This window comes from Xiphophorus hellerii, chromosome 11, assembly GCF_003331165.1.
Source record: "Xiphophorus hellerii strain 12219 chromosome 11, Xiphophorus_hellerii-4.1, whole genome shotgun sequence".
In the NCBI taxonomy this organism is placed as follows: domain Eukaryota; kingdom Metazoa; phylum Chordata; class Actinopteri; order Cyprinodontiformes; family Poeciliidae; genus Xiphophorus; species Xiphophorus hellerii.
In genome coordinates, this window is record NC_045682.1 from 11,182,621 (window position 1) to 11,200,400 (window position 17,780).

Sequence of the window (17,780 nt, forward strand, 5' to 3'; positions counted from 1 at the left end):
CGTTTTGGACATACAAGGTTAAACAGTAATTTATTTAAAATAGGAAAACATTGAACTGGAAGTTGTGATTGTTGTGGTCAAGAAGAGACAGTAAAACATGTTTTGTTGTTCTGTACCAAATATTCTGTTGAGAGAAGGAAATTAGTTTGCCGGTTACAAGAAAATAAATTACAGTTAAATTTACAAGATATTTTGGGAAAAATTTCTAATTCTAAAGATATAAGTTATTTAATTAATTATCTTAAGAAAACAAAATTGATAGAAAAGATTTAAGTGTTGTTATTTTATTATTATTATTATTATAATTATTATTATTTTATTTTTTTTATTTATTTTTTTTATTTTATTGTTTTGTTTGTTTGTTTTGTTTTGAGAGGGGTGTATATAGTTAGCGTCCCGATCCACACTCCATTCCAGTAGATGGCGGTAATGCACATCTAAAAGTTGCTTGCCAACCGCCATAAAAAAAAGAAAAGAAGAAGAAGAAGAAGAAGATTTTTTTGATTTTTCACAAAACATTTATTATACAATAAACCTATTTTTGTCACATTATTTCCTTAAATCAAGGCACTAATCAATACATAAAAAATAAATATACATATTCACAATAACAATTTGTTATAAAATAATTCCTTCTGGTCTGAAATGGTGCACAATACATTTTGAAAACCCCACAAGCTTAAAAAACCCGACAAATTCCCAGTGGCTCTGTGGAAACAAAACTCTAACCTCAACCTGGCTTTGACGTTGACCTTCCACAGAGTCGCAGCATCAAATTGAGGTCCAGCCTGCATTCTGTCCCGTCGAGTAATATAAATAGCCATTTTGGCTTCGGAAATTAAATAATTTAAAATCCGGGATTTAAAACTAGTGGTTTTACTATGATGTACTCCGTTGATAAAGACAGCATTAGAAAAAACCATATGAAAAAAACTAAAAAAAGTCGATAAAAGATTAAAAAAACTAGTTAGCCGTGCACAATCTATAAAAACATGAAAAACACTCTCGGACATCTTGCAAAAAGGACACTCGTTTAAAACCCCAGGACTGATGACAGATAAAAAAGAATTGGTGGCAATGGCTCCGTGAAGGATCCTCCACTGAAGGTCACCAGTCCTTTTCTTGATTGGAGGCTTGTACAAGGTTCTCCAGTGAGTTTTCTGTCCTCCGAACTTGCTGTCCCACACACTCACTTCTCTTTTTTGGAGGGTCCTTTTGTTTAAGAGTTTTGTACAGTATCTATACAGTATTTTTGGACCTGTTTTACACAGGTCCATCTTCGAGTCTGTGCTCTGCAGTAGGGGACCACTGTCCTCCTCAAAATCCGGGTCTAGAAACATTTCAGGGAACGGGTCAGTGGAATCCGGCAGGCACTCCTCCTTCTCGTACCATTGTAGGAGCCTCCTCTCCTCGGCGGTCAACCGATTTTTCACCCTCTCCAAGAAGCGCCTCGTCAATCTGACGGACCGTATTCCAATGACCGAGGCAACCTCCTGGGCATTATCAAAGTCCGGTCCGGACGCCTGGATCAGTTGCCGGAGAGTTACCGTTCTGGACTCAGACAACACTTCAGAAAAACCCGGAACGGCGTTATCGCTGACATCCAATCTTGCTCCACAGATCAAAGGTTCTTCTAAAAGCCAATACAGAGAGTTATTCTTATCTGGTCTGTGCAATTTAAAAAATGCACACGATCTAAAAACGCTTTGATAAAATTGAGGAATTCCCTTTAACTTTAAAAGGCTAAAATTTGTTAAAAACAGAGCAGCATCCAGCCCTAGAAAATTTACACGTCTCAGAATGCAGCTGGCCACATCCCTCCACACAGGGGATCCTGTTAGATACTTTTGCAGAAACTGCAACCGGAAAACAGCGGCTCTACTGGCCAGGTGGACAAGGCCCTGGCCCCCCTCCTCTCTGGATAAAAACAAAACGGACTGCGGCACCCAGTGATGGTTGTTCCAGAAGAAATTGACCATCTCTGACTGTATTTTTACTAGTAGTCCTGATGGAGGATCTAAAACAGCAAGCTTGTGCCACAATTGTGACGCCACCAAATTATTCAGAACCAGCACTCTTCCTCGATATGACATTTGTTTATGCAACCATTTCCATTTTGCCAGTTTATTCTGTATTTTTTGTTCCAAGTCTTCCCAGTTTCTTTTTACAGTATCCTTTCCACCTAAAAAAACACCAAGATATTTAAAACCGTCTCTCTGCCACTGGAGTCTTTGAGGGAGAACTGGTAGCCCACCGGGCCACTCGCCCACGGCCAAAGCTACGGTCTTTCCCCAGTTCACCTTCGCAGCAGACAAGACGGAGAATTTTTCTATTATCTCGATTAAAATGTTGACATCATGTTGATCTTTAATAAAAACAACAACATCGTCAGCATAGGCGGATAAAATCAACTTGTTGTTAAAACCAGGTAAAACCAGACCATGAATTTCTGAGCGTATTTTCAAGAGAAGGGGTTCCAGGGAGAGTGCGTAGAGCATCCCCGAGAGCGCACAGCCCTGTCGGACGCCTCTACACACTCTAAAAGGGGCACACAGGCTACCGTTGATCTTCAGCACACCCTCAATGTCACTGTACATCACCTGGATCTTGGCGATAAAACCCTCGCCGAACCCAAACCTCCTCATTACTTTCCAGAGGAAGTCGTGTTCGACGCGGTCAAACGCCTTTTCTTGATCTAATGAAATCAAGCCTGTCTGTAAACCCAATGAACTGGAGACTTCCAAAATGTCCCGAATTAGATAGACATTGTCCACCATGGACCTGCCGGGGACGCAGTAGGTCTGGTCCCGGTGGATGACTTGCTCCATGGCTTTCCCTAGTCTCGTGGCCAGAGCCTTCGAAAGGATTTTGTAATCCGTGCAGAGGAGGGACACGGGGCGCCAGTTTTTTATTTCCTGCAGATCGCCCTTCTTTGGCAGCAGGGTGATGACCGCCCTGCGACAGGATGTGGGGAGCGAACCGGTGGCTAGACTCTCGTTGTACAGTTCGAGCATGTCTTGGGCCAGAAGGTCCCAGTAGGCCTTGAAAAACTCGACTGTTAGCCCATCAACGCCCGGGGACTTCTGGCCCTGCATGCTCTGGAGGGCTGTGTGGAGCTCTTGTATGCCCAGCGGGCGCTCCAGATCGGTACTGATCTCCTTATAGATCTGAGGTAGGTCTTCGCAGAACTCCTCCTTCATTCTCTCACTCTCATCATATTCGCTCCGGAACAGAGAATGATAGAACTCCACAGCCCTCCTCCTTATCTGCCCCGGTTCGCTCAGGTGCTGCCCCGTGTCCGACAGCAATGAGTGGATCATCTTCCTCTGACCTTGTTTCCTCTCTAGACCAAAGAAAAAGCCAGAGGGAGCATCCATCTCTGTGATGTTCTGCATCCGGGACCTGACCAACGCGCCTTGTACCTTACTCTCCAGCAGGTTGGCTAAAGTTAGCCTTTTTGATTTGAGAGCTTCAAAATACTCTCGATTTCCTGTGGTGTCACTAAGTCGCTCCAAATCCACTATACTCATCTCCAGATCTCTGATAGATTCAGTGATGTCACGAGTGACATTGACAGTGTGCTGCTGACTCAGCAGTCTAATCTGGACCTTCCCATAGTCCCACCACTGTTTGATTGAACTAAAATCAGCCTTTGTTTCTCTAAAACCGGTCCAAAAATAAGTTAAAACCTCTTTAAAACTCTGATCGTATATCAATGCAGAATTAAAATGCCAATACGCACTTCTCGGTAAAATGTTTCTAATAAAAACACTTCCTAAAAGTAACGAATGGTCTGTGAAGGGCACAGGTACGATCTGGCATGTTTTAAACACATTAAAATGATGCTTAAAACAATAAAAACGATCTAAACGAGCTAAAGAGATTTTACCTTCCTTGATGTGGGACCATGTATACTGCCTGAAGCCTGCATGCATCCTCCTCCATACATCCACCAGGCTATGAGACGAGACCAGCTGCTTCAAGACATGTTGGGCTGCCGGGTGCGGCTCTGCGTGATTACGATCTAAAAACTCGTTTTCTGTGCAATTAAAATCCCCACCTATAAAAACATAATCTTCAGTCTCACAATTTTCCAATCTTTCCCCAATTTTTTCATAAAAACGTTTCTTCTCTGCATTGACGATTGGAGCATAGATGTTAATAAAAACCATGTTAAAAAAATCAAACTTCATCTTTACTAAGAGACACCTCCCTTGTATAACGTGCTCAGTTTCAATAGAAAGTGGGATAAAAGCTTTAGAAAAAACAAAGCCCACTCCTGCATTCTTGGAGGTGCCGTGACTCAGAATCACCTCCCCCCTCCACTCTCTTCTCCAGTCTGTTTCGATCAAAAGATCGCTGTGCGTTTCTTGCAAGAAAATGACATCTATTCTTTTTTGATTCAACATTTGATACACTAATGCCCTTTTTTTTTGCCTCCCGCGCCCCGTTAAGATTCAAAGATGCTATCTTAAAAGAATCCATGATGGGTAAAAGGCTAAAGACAACATGCCAAAAACAATTTAAAAAAAATAAAAATATTAAAAAGTTACTGTGTATCATTAAAACTGTTTTCTGGCTTTGGTCATTATTTTCTTTAACCTAAAAACCTCTGTATTTGTAAAACCTGACACCTCTTTGTGTTTTACATAATGCCTCGCAGAGAAATAAAATATTTTTAGATCAGGGAAATAGCTTTCAAGTTTTATTCCTTTTAATCCTTTTGTTTGTTTTAAAAAGGTCTTGAATAATTCTACCGGGTACCTTGGGTCTTTGCTTGCTTGTGACATTGAAACCTCACTGGTGTCGGAAAACCAGCTCTCTTCATCACTGCTCTCCGACACCTCTTTCCTTTCTACAGCTAACTTACTAGCTTGCTTACTAGCCTGTTCAGCAGTAACCACATTTCTCCTTTTGCTTCGCCTCTTTGCGGGATAACAAACCTCTAAATCCATCTCCTTCTCCGCCCCACCCATATCCTTCTCTTCTCCACCTCCTTTAACTGACTTTTCACTATATTTTCCTTCAACCTGTTCATGCGCCTGCACTTCCCCTCTCTCCCCCTTGTCTCCACACACTAGATGCTCCACATCATCCTGCACTCCCTCTTGCTCTTCTTGTACATCACCTCCTCCCCCCTCTACACTCTCACCTGCATCACCAATTGTCCCACCTCCACACACCACCGTGCTCTCATCTTCTGCCGCATACACACTCCTACTACTATCCTCTATTGACCCCTCAACAGTGGCTTCCACCACCACCTCCTCCGCTGCCCCCAAATCCCCCACCGCGGCGTCGGGTTCCCCCGCCGCTTCAGCAGCAGCTGGTTTCTCCGCTGCTGCAGCAGCAGCAAGTTCCCCCTCCACAACAACCTCGCTGCCTGTTCCCCCACTCTGCTCAGCAGCAGCGGGTTGCTGCTTTGCTGAATCCGGCCTGGCCGACTCTGCCTTATCCGGGCACATTTTTATTACGTGGCCCTCCTGTCCACATCCAAAACATTTCATCTGACCTGATGTTGCAAACAGCACATAATCAAAATCATCCACTCTAACGTGAAACCGCAAATTCATTTCCTCATCTTTTTTATTCAAAATCATGAATAAGTGTCTCCGATGAGAAACAACATGTTTCAGTAGCGGTGATTTACACCCGGAAGGGATTTTTTTGATCGGTGACACCACTTTGCCGTGCCTCGACAATTCTTTTATCAAGAACTCATCGCTGATAAAAGGGGGTATATTTGACAACATTATCTTAGTGGCTGGTAGCGTGAGCGGTGTAACTTGTAAAAATAACCCATTCACCGACACACCTTTTTCCACCACCTGTTGTGCATGTTCCACTTTTGCAACAAACAATACCACCGCTCCATTCATTCGTGCCGCCGACCTTATATTCCCGTGTCCAATCATTTCCCCTACAGCCAAACAAACTTCCTCCACGCTGCACGGAGAACCAGCACCCACCTTGATACCGTTCTTCCGTGTCAGCGTGGAGAAAGACCCACCACCGACAACACCCACCATTGTTGCCGTCAGACGCCGGCAAGCCAGGCACGCCCGACGGCCACACCTAAACTAAACGAAAAACCCCCCTAAAACGTGACCAACTAACACAAAAACACAATTAAACAAATGAAAAACAAAACACCTAGTGAAAAACAGTAAGACAAACAAAGATAGAAAAGTACACACTCGCTCTCTCTTTCACTCTTCTTCCGCTCTCCACTCACCCTCCTCTCACACGAAGAAGAAGAAGAAGAAGAAGAAGAACTCCGAACAAAGCAGCAGCGATCATTGTGGATATACGGAAACTATAGGAAAGGTTCTGATCTGGTGGAGTGAAGAAACTGTGAAACATGTTGCGGGATGTAGGAGATACGAATCAGAAGACAATATTAACTTTGGATTTGTGGAAAACTGGAATACTAATATTGTATTTGTTTTATTTAGATAAAGTGGAAGAAAAGATTTTACGTCTTTCAAAGAGAACTGGCACTGTATGAGAAATCTTTAGATGTGATGATCGTAAGATCCACAAGGTGGCGGTAATGCAATGACATGAATGAACGACAGTCATAAAATCCCAAAGAAGAAGAAGAAGAAGACAAAGAAAATGGCGCATGGTCTGTTTGGTTGAATGTTCGACTGTTTCTCTAAACGAGTTTATCAACGAGCCGTTAACTGCTGCTGAAGAAACATTCACAGAGTTTAAAGAAATCATCGTCAAGTCGGAGGAAGAGATGGATGATCATCGCAGACTGCTGGATTTCTCCCGGAGGCCCCAGATAATCTTACACCGAATAGGTAGGAACCACCAGCGTTTGGATGCAGGTTAAGGTCTAAATGTCTGCACCTTTCTGTATGAGGATCATTTTAGTAAATGTTCTTTTCCCGTATAAATGTTTTGTTAACCGGTAAATGAACGCAGGAATCACAATTACGCTGTGAAAATGGCTTATTGATGTAGAGAGAAAATGGAGCCAAAAACCTTTTTTATGGCTTTTCCTCCTTTAACTACACGAAGCTGAAGTTGGTTTCCGATTCCACCTAATTTTTCACTTCCTTTCGCATCTTTAATAGACTCTGGTTTAAAAACTGCAAGAACTACACTCTTCAAAACCTGGACTGGATTATTCTGCTCTAATAGCAGAATATTTAAATCCATGTTTGGGATTTGTGAAACTTTTTTCTGATTTGTGAAACTTTATGTAACAGACGGCTGCAGAAGATCTTTCCTTCCAACAACCATCTCCATCTACAATAACTCTTGGAAGAATTCATGAGTAACACCAACATTTAATTTCCCATTAGGATTAATTAAGTGGTTTTGAATTAGAATTGAATTGGAATTTTAAAAAACTGCATGGAACAAGTGTGAATAGTAATCTAAACTTTAGTGAAGTTTCACAAATCCCAAACATGAATTAAAATATTCTGCTATTAGAGAAGAATAATCTAGTCCAAGTTTGAAATACGTAGTTGTTGTAGTTTTGTCATTAGAGCAGTTTTAATATGAGCTGGATGCAAAGATGGGTAAAAATGGCATTTTATTGAAGTTCCACAAATCGGATAAAAGTTTCACAAATCACAAAGATGGTTTTAAATATTCTGCTGTTAGTTGAAAATAATCTTGTCCAGGTTTCAAGAGTTTAGGTGTTATGGTAGTTTTGGAATTGTAGCAGTTATACTATAACAGAGATTAAAAAGTGGTGAAATCAACCTTTATTGAAGTTTCACAAATCAGAAACATGGTTATAAATATTCTGCTGTGAGAGCAGATTAACCCAGTCCAGGTCAGAAGAGTCTAGCTGTTGTAGTTTTTAAACTAGAGTCTATTAAAGATGTGGAAGGTAGTGAAAAATTAAGTGGACTCGCCCTTTAGCCATTTCCTGAATCAGAAGCTGGAATCGGAAACCAACTTCAGCTTCATCCAATGATCTCAGGTAATTACTAATTGGAACGTGCATATATAAGTTAGTAAAGCCTTGCAATGCAAACTGCATGAAACAATAATAGAGGTGTTATTATCTGTCAAACTAAACCTCATATAAAAGTCCAATCAACAAGCCACTGCTGCATTGAGGTGATGTTTCATACGTAGGTGTAACACATGAGAAAACCCGGATCGTGACAGACGACATGGAGTTTCAAATAATATCAAGTGGCCTAGGCTCTCCCTATTAAAAGTACCCAGGCAAGTCTGGCTTAAAATTATGAAACAGAAGTAGTATACAAAATATATTTTATTTATACATACTTTTATAATATTAAAAATAGACTTTATTATTCTAATTTAAAACCCAATGAAGCACAGCAACCCAGAACAAACACTAGGAGCAGTCTGAGACTTAAAACAACTGCAAACCAAATTAGTAGCACACACCACACACTACAGGATGATCGGTTACGAAATCGCAAGCGACAATCTTAGAGAACGATCAACGTTCTAAAATTGTCGTATGGAGAGGGGGGGGGATTGTGTAGTGTGAACTATTGCATCGGGTAGTCGATGTGCCCATCTTCTCTATTTAAATCTAATTATTACTATAGGGCAACATGATATACAGACTTTATAATCTGCACTCTTTTGGTTGAATGCAGTATTTATTTCCACTTTGGCTTTATGTTGTTTAATTTTTGTTCAAGTAGATTTTTTATTAATGGAGACTGAGAATCCATGTTATTTATGGTTTTGGTTGTTTTGTTTTGTTCATCAGTTCCAGTGTTTAGTGTTCTTTTGAAAATAAAGTGTATCTATCTTTGGCAGAAAATCGCATGCATTATTACGTCATTTCCATTAAATCAGTGTAAAATGGTCTTCAAACAATATTATCGTTTATCGCAATAATTTTTGAGACGATTAATCGTTCAGCAAAATTTGTTATCGTGACAGGCCTAGTAGCAACAATATAAAAAGCAACACTGACGTTACACAAAACCAGCCACAAGTGACACATCAAAAATCCATTTATCCTACCAGCAGCACATATATTGATGATCCTGCGGCGCCAGCGCTCATCCGACAGACATCCAACTGCACACAACAACACTCATAGCTTGGCTGCCACACTCGGTGCCTATCTGCACTAATAAGCCCGACAATGCTGTGAACCGGAAGTGAAGGTGGGGAAAAGCATAGACATAATATAATGAGTAGACCCCGCATGGCTGCTCTGGCGTAGGAAATACGGCGGCCATCTTGGAGCGGTCGTCCCTCCTACTTGGCTAAACCAAAACAGCAGAAGATGCCTCAGCACTGCCAGATATTTGTGTTCAGATCGACAGACTAATGACGCGAGATCTTGGACGATAACGTTTCACAAGTAAGATGGACATATTACAGTTTATATTTTGTGATTAGAATATTACTATACTGTATTTATGTCCACTGACAAAACAACAGCTAATATTAGCTATCAGCTTAGTGTAATACCGGGGTTCAGCCCCGCTATGAAGGCTAACCGAGATTTTGTAAATCTTAAAAAGTTTTAAATATTCCCTAACATTGATTTAGATTATTCCACACAAGGTGGCAAAGACTCTTATTTATATGAAATTCTTTCACTCTGTCTAAAGTAAAATAGCTCCTGTTTTTGTTTTGAAGGTTTCATAAAGACCATGTGAGGAAGAAGTGGGGAATGTCTTTAAGGAGAGACGGATTCACTGCACTGATGAATCTCAGCTGCTGAATCTCTCTTAAGCTCCTCCTCGGCTGGAAAACATGAATAAAACCTATATAGATATTATGTATATACGCATGTCCATATAAATATGTGTAGTTTAGTGCATATTATTCAGCATTAATAATTATTTAAGCATCTTTATTTCTCTCTGATTGTATTATTTTGTGTTTGTATATTTATATGAATATGTATTGATATTACTAAATAACATATTTAAAAATTATGACTGGTTGTGTGCTTTGTAAAATAATCATAATACAGAAATATCAACACATTCTATTCTGACTCTATTCTGTTTTCCCCACTAAGAATAGTTAAATATGCTCAACCTTATATCAGTCATTCAAAAATACTTTAAAAATCATTTCCTTGTAAATCTTGCTAACATTTTAATAAGGTCTACAGAAAAATTGGTGAATATCTGTTTAGTATTTAGCGAGTTATGATTGATAAATGCGCTGATACGTCATTGAGTCTGTTAAACATAAAGCTGAGTGGAACGGTCGACCGCTCCAAGATGGCCGCCTTAAATCTCTTCAGTAACAATAGGCAAGAGCGGTCCATGAGGCGTTTATTTATAGTCTATGGGGAAAAAGGGCACAATGACGTATGGGCAAAGGTGCATTCATGGGCCCAATATGGGTGGGAATTTACAGTTTTTTTATGTTTACGCTGTTTTCAACTAATACACCAAACAGTTACATAAATAAAAGAAGTTCAATGTCCAAAAAACTTGAAAATTGCTTTTATAGTTTATTTTTTCCAGTTTGACAAGCAAATAACATAAATCAAACTTTTCATTAGTGATGTGTTGAGTAATGAAGCGGGTAAGACAGAGAACTCACCTAAACCTGAGCAGTTAAAGTTTTTATTTTTTAGTAATAAATCGTTGTCCCTGGTGACATAGCGAGTAACAAGCCAATCACAAGCCTCTTTTCTATTTGTTTCAAGTTTCTTTTGGATCCAGCCATTGTTTCATACAACCAGATTAATCAGAATTTATGTATCAGAATCACAAACATTTTAAACTTGTTTATTCCTTGTAAAGCTTCATGTTGTTTTCACGTTGCCTATTTGGGGCCTGCCATGCAAAGCAATGGCAGGAACCTATTACTATTCTCCCAATTCTTTATTTTTCATCCGTAACCGTTAATGCGGCTCATACCGCTGCGTGCACACCTACAAATGAGGTATCAAAACGTGCAGAAAATTCACGCCATTGGAGCTATTACTTTTGGTGGGATTCGGGGTTAACATGGCGACATAATTCGCAAAAAACTACGAAAAAAACCCCCTTATAAGTCAATGGGAAAAATCCTTCAAATACCCTATTTTTGAGGATTTTCTGTGTCGTCACGAATTCACGTAGAAATGCCATTCAAATTTCATTTTGTAGATACGTCTGTGATCTCTTCGAAAGTGAAGACGGCTCGTCGATACCAATTACGGTTTGTCCACAATTTGTCTCTAAGCGACCCAAAGTTTTTCATTTTTCCTAAAATTAGAGTGAGAGTCAGGGCCTTTAGATCTCCGCTAGAGTGAGAAATGAAGAGAATTTTTCACCCCAAAATAATTTTGAAATCGCCATCACGCCCACAAATATCGCACGATTGGTATCAAAATCGGTCCTGACATTGATACGCATGTCTGCTCCGGTAAAATGTTTTCGAAATTTATCTAGACCGTACGGTTTTCTGTCACGGTGCTTCAGAGCAAAGTCATTTCGACAGGATTTTCTCAGGCTGTCTCAGGCTCTCTCCCATATATTTCTCAAACATTTCAGATCTGGGCAAACCATTTCTTTCTCTCATCGCTGTAAATGCTCTGAGTGAGGTAGAGATATGAATCTCGGGACTATCGCAGAAGACACATTGCCCTCTCATACGCTTCAAACGGTTTTTGAATATGTATTACGGTTCCCGAATGGAAAGGAGTTGTTTTCAATGCTTTTTTTCAGTAAAACTGGCTGGCTCAAAGAGAGTATTCTCTGCCCCAGCCTCTCTCACTAACAGTTCACACTTTGCTGAGAAAATTATTTACCATAGCAACGGAACTCAAGAGGCTATTGGCTGCTGATTAGGACTACAAATACGCATCGCTGTAGTTCTAACTATAGTGGAATACTCAGTTGAAACAGATCAGGACTGAACTGGCCTTTAGAACTACTTGCTGCTATGGGCTGTATATAACTGATTTAACTCAGTAACTGTTACACATGGGATTAGTTCAAAACTTTAAAATGAAGCATAATAATAATTTCAAAATAAAAGCCTTGAATATTTTTAAATCAGGTAATTGCTCTGTTGAGCATTATATAACTGATTTAACCCAATGACTGTTATACATGGGATTAGTTTGGCCCTTTGAAATGAAGTTTAACAAAAATTGCAAAATAAAAGCCTTGACAAATTTTAAATCATACTGAATGGTGCACGTCCACCTTACTTAACGTTCTTGTGATTCTCCACATGCTATTGATTACATTGCAGAGTTCTTTAGCATCGATGCTAATTTCTAGCATGATAACGCCGGGCCCATACCGACGGACACGCTTTGGCAGGCCCCAGTTAAATTTCTTCAGAAATTTTCTAGTTTACATATATTGTCCAGTTGATGTCACAGTAGAGCAAATGAAGCACCGCGGTGCATCGGCTCATGAGTCGAATGATTGGATGGAGTTCCTCAGGGCTTTTAAAAATGTGGACTAAAATTAAATTTGAATATAATTTATAGTATTTGTTTAAAATCCGTTCATTTGAGAATTCTCCAAATGTCAGCTGGATATGTCGATTCATCTATATCTCTGTCTACGCTCTTGAATTTTCAAATGGATTTTTGTTCATTTCTGCCTTAAACGATTTACTTCAGTAAAGGTAACAATTACTCTTTTTCTCTGTTTTCTTCTCCAGATTCCCTGAAGTGTAACGTTTATAACCTGGAGAAGAGATCCACTCTGGACCAGGAGGAGTTAGAACCTGTGCAGGTGAAACAAGAACAGGAAGAGCCAGAAGATCATCAGATAAAAGTGGAAGAGAAAGAAGTTTACTGCAGTCAGGCTGAAGAACAGATTGGATTAAAACAGGAGACTGATACCTGCATGGTGGTTCCTGTTGATGAGCAAACAGACCACACTGAATCAGAACCAAACAGGAACCAAGTCATCTTCCAGGAAGCTAAGAACCAAAATAAGGAAAGAAGAAAACCTTTCTCATGTGTCATCTGTAAAAAGCGTTTGACTTTCAAATCTGATTTTGGTGCTCACATGAGAACTCATACGGGTGAAAAGCCGTTTACATGTGTGAACTGTGGAAAAGGTTTTAGTCATAAAGGTAATTTAACTCAGCACATGATGATTCACACTGGTGAAAAGCCATTTTCATGTGTGAAATGTGGAAAAAGTTTTAGTCAAAAACAGGATTTAACTTGGCACATGATGATTCACACTGGTGAAAAGCCATTTTCATGTGTGAACTGTGGTAAAAGTTTTAGTCAAAAAGGTAATTTAACTCAGCACATGATGATTCACACTGGTGAAAAGCCATTTTCATGTGTGAAATGTGGAAAAAGTTTTAGTCAAAAACAGGATTTAACTTGGCACATGATGATTCATACTGGTGAAAAGCCGTTTTCATGTGTGAACTGTGGAAAATGTTTTAGTCGAAAACAGGACTTAACTAAGCACATGATGATTCACACAGGTGAAAAGCCGTTTTCATGTGTGAACTGTGGAAAAGGTTTTAGTCAAAAAGGTAATTTAACTCAGCACATGATGATTCACACTGGTGAAAAGCCTTTTTCATGTGTGAAATGTGGAAAAAGTTTTAGTCAAAAACAGGTTTTAACTCAGCACATGATGATTCATACTGGTGAAAAGCCGTTTTCATGTGTGACCTGTGGAAAACGTTTTAGTCGAAAACAGCATTTGACTCGGCACATGATGATTCATACTGGTGAAAAGCCGTTTTCATGTGTGAAATGTGGAAAAGGTTTTAGTCACAAACAGCATTTAACTCTGCACATGATGACTCACACTGGTGAAAAGCCATTTTCATGTGTGAATTGTGGAAAAGGTTTTAGTCACAAACAGCATTTAACTCTGCACATGATGACTCACACTGGTGAAAAGCCATTTTCATGTATGAACTGTGGAAAGAGTTTTAGTCAAAAACAGGTTTTAACTCAGCACATGATGATTCACACTGGTGAAAAACCATTTTCATGTGTGACCTGTGGAGAAAGTTTTCGTCACAAGGTGAGTTTAATTCACCACTTGAGGCGTCACACAGGTGAAAAGCAGTAGAAGTATTTTCCATACATGTCCTATATTGAGGTTCACTATAGAACTGATTTGGTTTAAAACTAGAATGAAAGACTGGAGGGGTTTCATGTCTATAAAGCTGAAAATTGTTGTATTTGTTAAATGTGTTCATTTGGATACTTGGAGATGTGCAGCCATGACACATTTTCCGTCAGAGATGTTTTCTTGTTCTTTTTGGTATATTCTGTATCAATAAACAATAATGATAAACTGTATGTTATTGTATTAACATACTGTTTATGTCAAACTGTATGTTGTGTGTGTACAACGTGAAGAGCAGAGGGCTCAGCACACAGCCCTGAGGAGTGCCAGTACTGATGCTGATAGATGAAGAGGCTTGGGGGCCCACTGACTATTTCATGCATTAACAGAGTTTGACCGGACATGGACTCCCTTCCAGAACATTCTCACATGATTGGACTTGAGGGATTGATTTGTATTATTCTGTACCATAGAGAGAGTTAGTGGGGTTTATTTTTGTAGTTTTTTAAATCAACAATAGAATGTACAGAATTGAGTGTTTTCAAAACATCTGCAAAAAAAGTATTTGTGATAGTTTTGTCTTTAAAGTAAAATGAGTTTTCTTTCAAATTATTGTAACCAGTTTTACTCTACCTAATTAAAATCTTCTCAAATGAAAGAAAACGCATTTGTACTTTAAAGAAAATGCAAGATTCACCACAAACTAATTTTCATGCATTGATTGCACAAAGTACATGTAATTATTTTTAATATTTAGCTTTTTTTCTCTAGTTTTAGCTGTAATATTTTGCTCTTTTTTGCTGCATGCATTTATGTTAAAACCATTTTTATGTGTATTTATATATGTATTTTAGAAAGAAGTTAAAGTGTAACGTTTCATTGAAGATTAAAAGTTTTGAGTTTTCCTTTAGTGTATGTTGTGCCTCATACTTGAACCCAGTAGATCAGGGGTGTCAAACTCCAGTCCTCGAGGGTCGCTGTCCTGCAACTTTTAGATGTGCCTCTGCTGCACCACACCTGAATGGAATAATTATGTCATTAGCAAGGCTCTGGAGAGCTGATCTACACAAGGAGGAGGCAATTAAGTCATTTCATTCCAGTGTTTTGTACCTGTGGCACATCTAAAAACTGCAGGACACCGGCCCTTGAGGACTGGAGTTTGACACCCCTGCAGTAGATGGTGGTACTACAGCTAAACTGGTTGTAAGTAAGTAAGTAAGTAAACTTTATTTCTATAGCGCTTTTCACAGACCAGGTTACGGTGGCCGACAGGTGCAAATGCGCAGCAAAAGAGAAAACATGCAAACAAAAAAAAACACGCGCACAAATTAAATGCGGCAAGCAAAAAGCGAATAAAATGCAGCAAACAAAAAGAGAGACGCAAACAAAAAAGAAGACACCCCCGAATGAAATGCAGCAAACAAAAAGTGTTGAAAACGGAAGTGCTCCAGACCACTAGGGGGAGTCAAAGAAAATAGTATTCATTTCTATGGGACCAGATGCAAGATTCAGAGAAAGAAATTTGAAAGAAAGTAAAGGTACGTATTACTATATTTCTTTTCAGATATGCCGTCTTTTATAATATTAAAGAATAACAGAATAATTTATGGGTAGCGTGATAGACTTTGTGTCTTTTTTGTTTGCATCTCACTTTTTGTTTGCTGCATTTCATTCGGGGGTGTCTTCTTTTTTGTTTGCATCTCTCTTTTTGTTTGCTGCATTTTATTCGCTTTTTGCTTGCCGCATTTAATTTGTGCGCGTGTTTTTTTTTTTGTTTGCATGTTTTCTCTTTTGCTGCGCATTTGCACCTGTCGGCCACCGTACCAGGGTCACAAAGTGCTGCACAAAGTGTAAAAAATAAATAAATTAAAAGCAACATACAAAACAATAAAACACAGTATTAAGCTAAAAAGCAAGTTTAAAAAAGTGGGTCTTAAGTTGTTTCCTAAAAGTGTCTATACAATCCAGAGATCGAATGGTACAAGGTAGCTCATTCCAGAGGCGAGGCGCCACAGCTTTAAAAGATCTGTCTCCTCGAGTCTTAAAAAGGGTCCGAGGAACCATCAGCAAGTTCAGATTGGACGACCTGAGACTCCTAGTCGAAACATAAGGCTGGATGAGGCTCTTAATATAGTCTGGCGCCTGTCCATGATGAGCTCTAAAAGTCAGTACCAGGATTTTGTAGTGCATCCTGTAAGATACAGGCAGCCAGTGCAAGCTGTAGAGGATGGGTGTAATATGTTCCATCCTGTGAGTGCGAGTGAGCAGGCGTGCAGCAGAGTTTTGTACAACCTGCAGACGCGCAAACTCCCTCTTGTTAAGACATGTGAACAGACTGTTACAATAATCCAATCTCGATGAGACAAAAGCATGAACAATCATCTCAAGCTCACCATAAGTCACCATCTTACGAAGTTTAGAAATGTTCCAAATTTGGAAAAAGCAGTTCCTAACAAGCTGATTTATGTGCCGCTCCATAGACATCGCTCCATCCATGAAAACACCCAGGTTGCGCAGGTTGCTTTTAACTGTGCAGCTCAAGTTTCCGAGGTGCTGCTTAATTCCAGGCACACCACTGTCAGGAGCAACAATCAAGGTCTCGGTCTTGTTGGAGTTCAATAATAGGCTGTTTTCAGTGAGCCATTTTGTCACTTCGGCCAAGCAACTAGTGAGAGTGCAAAGTTTATGTGGCTCACTTGGCTTGAAAGAGCAGTACAGTTGCAGATCATCGGCGTACAGATGATAGGACACATCACTGAACTTCTGGATGACCCTGCTCAGAGGAAGTAGGTACAGCAGGAACAGAACAGGTCCCAAGACCGATCCCTGCGGCACACCCCACAAAAGCTCTGCAGAATCAGACACTGCATTTCCCACTGACACACTAAAAGTTCTGCCAACCAGGTAAGAGGTGAACCATTTCAAAACGCAACCCGACATTCCAACCAAATGTTGGAGCCTGTTTATCAGGATGCCATGGTCCACTGTATCAAACGCCGATGACAGATCCAACAAAACCAGCACAGAACATTTACCGGTGTCAGCTGCCATCATAATATCACTAAACACCTTCAACAGGGCTGTTTCAGTGGAGTGAAACTCACGATACCCAGATTGAAAAGTGTCATAAATGTCATTTACCTGCAAAAATGATCTAAGTTGGGTGCAGACCACCTTTTCCAGGACTTTGGCCAAGAAAGGGGTCTTGGATATTGGCCGGAAATTCTTGAGTTCGGAAGAGTCCAGTCCCGTTTTCTTTAACTGTGGCTCCACAATGGCATGTTTGAAAAGACAAGGAAACACACCACTAAGCAAAGACATGTTAAACATTTTAGCAATATAGGGCCCAATGGAGTCAAAAACCCTCACAAACAGTTTAAAAGGAAGAACATCTAAAGTACCAGAGGACGGTTTCATTTTTTTCATGATGGTTGAGATGTCTTCCACAGTGACAGGCTCAAATGAGGCCCAGCTCTGAGTGGGAGGTTCCAAATGCTGGGAACCATGGCAAGGAGGCAAGCTGTCCTTTATTACTTTGACCTTATCAATAAAGAAATCCAGGAACTCATCACAACTAATTGTAGAGTTACGAGGATTTACAGAAACAGGTGACACAAGAGAGCTGATAGTGTCGAAGAGCACTTTAGGATTTCTTTTATTTGAGGCAATCAGACATTTAAAATAACTTGCCCTGGCCTCCTCAATCCTCTTATTTATGAACAATATTAAGTCCTTTAAATGCAGCCTATGGACCTCCAATTTAGTAGACTTCCATAAACGTTCAGTCTGGCG

General features: G+C 39.9%; 1 protein-coding gene and 1 long non-coding RNA gene across 3 annotated transcripts in view; both read left to right on the forward strand.

Moving 5' to 3' along the window:
* Positions 1-17,780, forward strand: part of ppp3ca (protein phosphatase 3, catalytic subunit, alpha isozyme) — a 205,037-nt gene that overhangs the window by 90,850 nt on the left and 96,407 nt on the right. The window lies entirely within an intron of this gene.
* LOC116728590 (uncharacterized) lies at positions 6,714-9,720 on the forward strand. The gene is made up of 2 exons (XR_004341001.1): positions 6,714-6,809; positions 9,610-9,720. It is a non-coding gene; the product is annotated as an uncharacterized LOC116728590 (long non-coding RNA).